The following is a 5,587-nucleotide window of genomic DNA, read 5'->3' as shown; positions in this document are numbered from 1 at the left end:
CAACGGAAACACCTGTGGATCTCCTCTAGGGGTCAGGTGTGTGTAATGGCCCAGGAGTTATCTCAGCACCCTTGTTTCTGTGCACTGGAGGATCTGTTTCTGGTTAGGACCCTGCACAGGAAGTGACTTGTATTGTCAGAGGGAATTTATATGTTCTTTTCCAATTTCTTCCATAACTGCTCTCTTCTTCCTCTCTACCCCCTCAATTCCCATTAGAGAGACAGAAAGCTGCAGCGTGATGCATGGCCAGCATTTTGCAGAGCAGGATGGAAGGAAGAAAGACTTAGGAGGCTGTACACTAGTGAATAAAGACCTAGAAACCAAAGATGTACCTTAAGCACAAACTTTTGGCCAAATGCATCAGCAAAGCTCAAGACTCAGTGGAAAGATCCTGGAAGAAACAGGAGACATCGCAGCACATGCAACTGGAGTGCAGGATTCTGGAAGGAAAACAAAGACTGTCCCAGATGAGGGGTTGGTTACCACCAATATCCTAATTAAAGAGGGCATTTATCTAATATTGACTATACGCCAGGTGCTATGCTAGTGCTCTACATACTCGATCCATACTTACTTACTCTAACCTGATTCAAGACAGCCCTTTAAGATCACTACTGTTATTATCTTAATTGTATTGATAAAGATAGCGAGACTCAGAGAAATAAAGTAACTGCCAGAACTCAAATGCATGTCTGTGTAACTCACTTTGCTCGTGACCACTAAGCTCCACTACTTCCTTAGCAGGGAGGAACAAGAAGCTGATAGCAGAATCCATCACCAATCCTTTATGATCTATTGTTGTAAGTATTTATAGTACACTGTATGTAGCTGCAAGTCATGCAATATGGTTTTTATTCCACACAGTACATTCACCTACTAACAAAAAAGTCCTTTGTCCTTTCATAAACTATAACTGCAAAACAATACCTGCAATACTCCTAGAGATAAAAGACAAACAAAAGTTTCATCCAGTAACTGGAAACCATAAAAATCAGGACATTGCTTATTTCCAAGAGTATCAGCTAGAAATGCTAGAACTGAGAAATGCAAAAATGAAAATTAAGGACCCCAAAGGTATGATTTAGCATCAATGAAAGGACGGAAGATATGGGAGAAAGATGCTTGAATATATAGGTTTAATATGCATTTAATTGGAGTCCTAGAAAGAAAGGAGAGAAAGAAAAGGCAGAGGTTATCAATTATTTCATTGATACTGAGATGCATATTTTTTTCACATTTTATCTTTTCTGAAATCAGGATGTGTTTTACTTTCACTGAAGCTGGACAACAGCTATCAATTATCATTGCCCGTGCATGTGAATATCAAAAGTGAAAACATCAAAACTTTCAGAACAGGGGTCAGTGGCTTGGAGGAAAATCCCGGAGACAATAGTGGAGCACTCTTTTCACCTACTATGAAACAAAATGGTTATGGAGGAGGGGTAAAGGAGATTGATCAGACATGTTTAACAACATTTTCCAAGGACAAATCAGTAGTAGGTTAGTTCGACATAATTTCAAAGCCAGATTAAGAGCCCATCACTGATCTGATGGCTTTTAGTTCCTTTATGGAATCTTTGAGGAAACGCTATACATAGACAGCTACCAAAAAGTGATTCAGAAAATGTGGATTCTTCATGGGAAGAAGTTTTAGGAATATCTGTGTAGGTAATTTATTTTGCTTTTATTTAATTGGGCATGCATTTATTTTTCCTATTCTTGGTTACATAAATTAATGGTATAAGTTATAACTAATGGTGTCATGAACATGATGAAATATACTAGTTAAAGAGAACAATTAAAAATTCTCCTTGAAAATTTCCCTAACCGATAAAATGCACAGATTCAAGATGTTCAGTGACTTCTATACAGAATTGAAAAATAAAAAAAGAAATGAAAAAACTACACTCACATATAGCAAAATTGTAGAAAGCCAAAGATAAAGAGAAAATCTTAACAGCATCCAGAGAAGAAAAAAAGATTATTTTTAAAAGAGCAGTAGGATTGACATTGAATTCTGAGCTAAAATTGAAACCAATGGAATGAAGTCATTAATGTACTTAAAGACTTGGCAACCCAGGATTCTATAACTAGATAATATTCATCAAGAATAAAGTGAAATGGGTGAAGTTGATCAAAAGGTAAAAACTTCCAGTTAGGGCTTCCCTGGTGGCACAGTGGTTGAGAGTCCGCCTGCTGATGCAGGGGACACGGGTTCGTGCCCCAGTCCGGGAAGATCCCACATGCCGCGGAGCGGCTGGGCCCTTGAGCCATGGCCACTGAGCCTGCACGTCTGGAGCCTGTGCTCCGCAACGGGAGAGGCCACACTGTGAGAGGCCCGCGTACCGCAAAAAAAAACCAAAAAAACCTTCCAGTTATAAGATAAATAAGTTCTGGAAAGATGTAATGTACAGCATGGTGACTATAGTTAACAATACTGTGTTGTGTATTTGAAAGTTGCTGAGAGAGTAGATCTTAAAAGTTCTCATCACAAGAAAAAAAAATGTAACTGTGAGGTGATGGATGTTACCTAAATGTATATATATATATTCCACTATATATATAAGTAAAATCATTATGTTGTACACCTAAAATACTACAATGTTATATGTTAATTATATCTCAATTAAAAAACAAAAGAATAAAAGTGAAATAAGACAGTCCCAGGTAAATAAAAACTCACAGAATTCACAAAAGGAACTGGACTAAAGGGGGGTTTTCAGGCCAAAATAAAAGTCCATTGGGAGGAGTCAAGATGGTGGTGTGGGAAGACATGGAGTTACTGTCTCCCCACAACTAGGGCACCTGCTGGCCACTGGGGGGGGGACTCTGACCCTCAAGGAGATGGGAGGAACCCCAGAGTGAACCACCACCCCACAAGGCTTGCGGGATCTTGATTCACAAGCCCAGGGTCAGGCAGAAGCTCCTGTGGTGGGAGCTCCGAGTCTGAACCACTGGACTAATAGAGAAGCTCAGAGGTCAGAGAATGTTCATTGGAGTGAGGTCTCACAGAGTTCTTCATCTCAACATCAAGACCTGGCTCTACCCAATAGCCTACAAACTCCAGTGTTGGAAGCCTCAGGCCAAACAACCAGTAAAACAGGAACACAATTCTACTCATTAAAAAAAAAAAATTAGACAGCAAAAAAAAATGTCACAGATGAAGGAGCAAGGTAAAAACCTACAAGAGCAAATAAATGAAGAGGAAATAGGCAACCTACCTGAAAAATAATTCAGAGTAATGATAGTAAAGATGATCCAGAATCTTGGAAATAGAATGGAAGCACGGATTGAGAAAATACAAGAAATGTTTAACAAAGATCTAGAAGAACTAAAGAACAAACAAACAGAGATGAACAACACAATAACTGAAATGAAAAATACACTAGAAGGAATCAATAAGAGAATAATAGAGTCAGAAGAACGAATAAGTGAGCTGGAAGACAAACGGTGGAAATAACTGCCGAGGAGCAGAATAAAGAAAAAAGAATGAAAAGAATTTAAGACAATCTCAGAGACTGCTGGGACAACACTAAACACACCAACATTCAAATTATAGGGGTCCCAGAAGATGAAGAGAAAAAGAAAGGGTCTGAGAAAATATTTGAAGAGATTATAGTGGAGAACTTCCCTAACATGGGAAAGGAAGTAGTCAATCAAGTCCAGGAAGCAGAGAGAATCCCATACAGAATACATCCAAGGAGAAACACGCCAAGACACGTATTAATCAAACTAACAAAAATTAAATTCAAAGAAAAAATATTAAAAGCAGCAAGGGAAAAACAAAAAATAACATATAAAGGAATCCCCATAAGGTTACCAGCTGATTTTTCAGTGGAAACTCTGCAGGTCAGAAGGGAGTGGCAGGATATACTTAAAGTGATGAAAGAGAAAAAGCTACAACCAAGATTACTCTACCCAGCAAGGATCTCATTCAGATTCAATGGAGAAGTCAAAAGCTTTTCAGACAAACGAAAGCTAAGAGAATTCAGCACCACCAAAGCAGCTTTACAACAAATGCTAAAGAAACTTCTCTAGGTGGGAAACACAAGAGAAGAAAAAGACCCACAAAAACAAAACAATGAAGAAAATGGTAATAGGAACATACATATCGATAATAACCTTGAATGTAAATAGATTAAATGCCCCAACCAAAAGACACAGAATGGATACAAAAACAAGACCTGTATATCTGCTGTCAACAAGAGAACCACTTCAGACCTAGGGACACATACAGATTGAAAGTGAAGGGATGGAAAAAGATATTCCATGCAAATGGAAAAAAAAAAAAAGCTGGAGTAGATAAAATAGACTTTAAAATAAAGACTGTTAGAAGAGAAAATGAGGGACACTACATAATGATCAAAGGATCAATCCAAGAAGAAGATATAACAATTATAAATGTTTATGCACCCAACATAGTAGCACCTCAATACAAAAGGCAAATGCTAACAACCATGAAAGGAGAAATCAACAGTAACACAATAATAGTAGGGGACTTTAACACCACACTTTCAACAATGGATGGATCATCCAAACAGAAAATAAAGAAACACAAGCTTTAAATGACACAATAGATTAGATAGATCTAACTGATATTTATAGAACATTCCACCCAAAAGTGGCAGAATATACTTTCTTCTCAAGTGCACATGGAACATTCTCTAGGATAGATCATATCTTGGGTCACAGATCAAGCCTCGGAAAATTTAAGAAAATTGAAATTGTATCAGGCATCTTTTCTGACCATAATGCTATGAGATTGGAAATCAATTACAGGAAAAAAACTGTAAAAAACACAAATACATGGAGGCTAAACAGTGCACTACTAAATAACCAAGAGATCATGGAAAAAATCAAAGAAGAAATAAAAAAATACATAGAAACAAATGACAATGAAAACATGATGACCCAAAACCTATGGGACGTAGCAAAAGCAGTTCTAAGATGGAAGTTTACAGCAATTCAATCTCACCTCAAGAAACAAGAAAAATCTCAAATAAACAATCTAACCCTACACATAAAACAGTAGAGAAAGAAGAACAAAGAAAACCCAAAGTCAGTAGAAGAAAAGAAATCATAAAGATCAGAGCAGATGGCAAATATTAGATTGATCCAGATAAAATTGTTGGTTTGTAGGAAAAAATGGTCAAATATTGGTGATTTCATATAACTCAACCTACGTGAGATAACATATTTACACCCAAATGTATAGGAAATAATGATAACATTGCTATCAGACTTCACATTGTTAACACTGCATGAACCAGTAAAGCAATGTCTTCAAAGTTCTGGGTGTAAAGGATACTGAATATAGAATTCTATATTCAGCCAAACTAGTAATCAGTACTAAGAGCCAAGGTGAGATATTTTTAGATAAGTAAGAACTCAGAAAGTTTACTGTCCATACACCTTTTATTTAAAAATTTACTCAAGAGGATACAGTTGCAAAATAAAAAACACATCCAAGTAAACGGACCAACATTAAACACTGTAAATAGAGTATATAATATATAGTCTATTTACAGTATATAAACAGAGAAGTAAAGAAAGAGCTAGAAAGAAATTAAGAGAAGCTGCTTGGAAG

This window comes from Aethalodelphis obliquidens, unplaced genomic scaffold (assembly GCF_003676395.1).
Source record: "Aethalodelphis obliquidens isolate GAN/ISIS:26980383/991018 unplaced genomic scaffold, ASM367639v1 scaffold14, whole genome shotgun sequence".
In the NCBI taxonomy this organism is placed as follows: Eukaryota; Metazoa; Chordata; class Mammalia; order Artiodactyla; family Delphinidae; genus Aethalodelphis; species Aethalodelphis obliquidens.
This window is presented reverse-complemented; position numbering follows the sequence as displayed.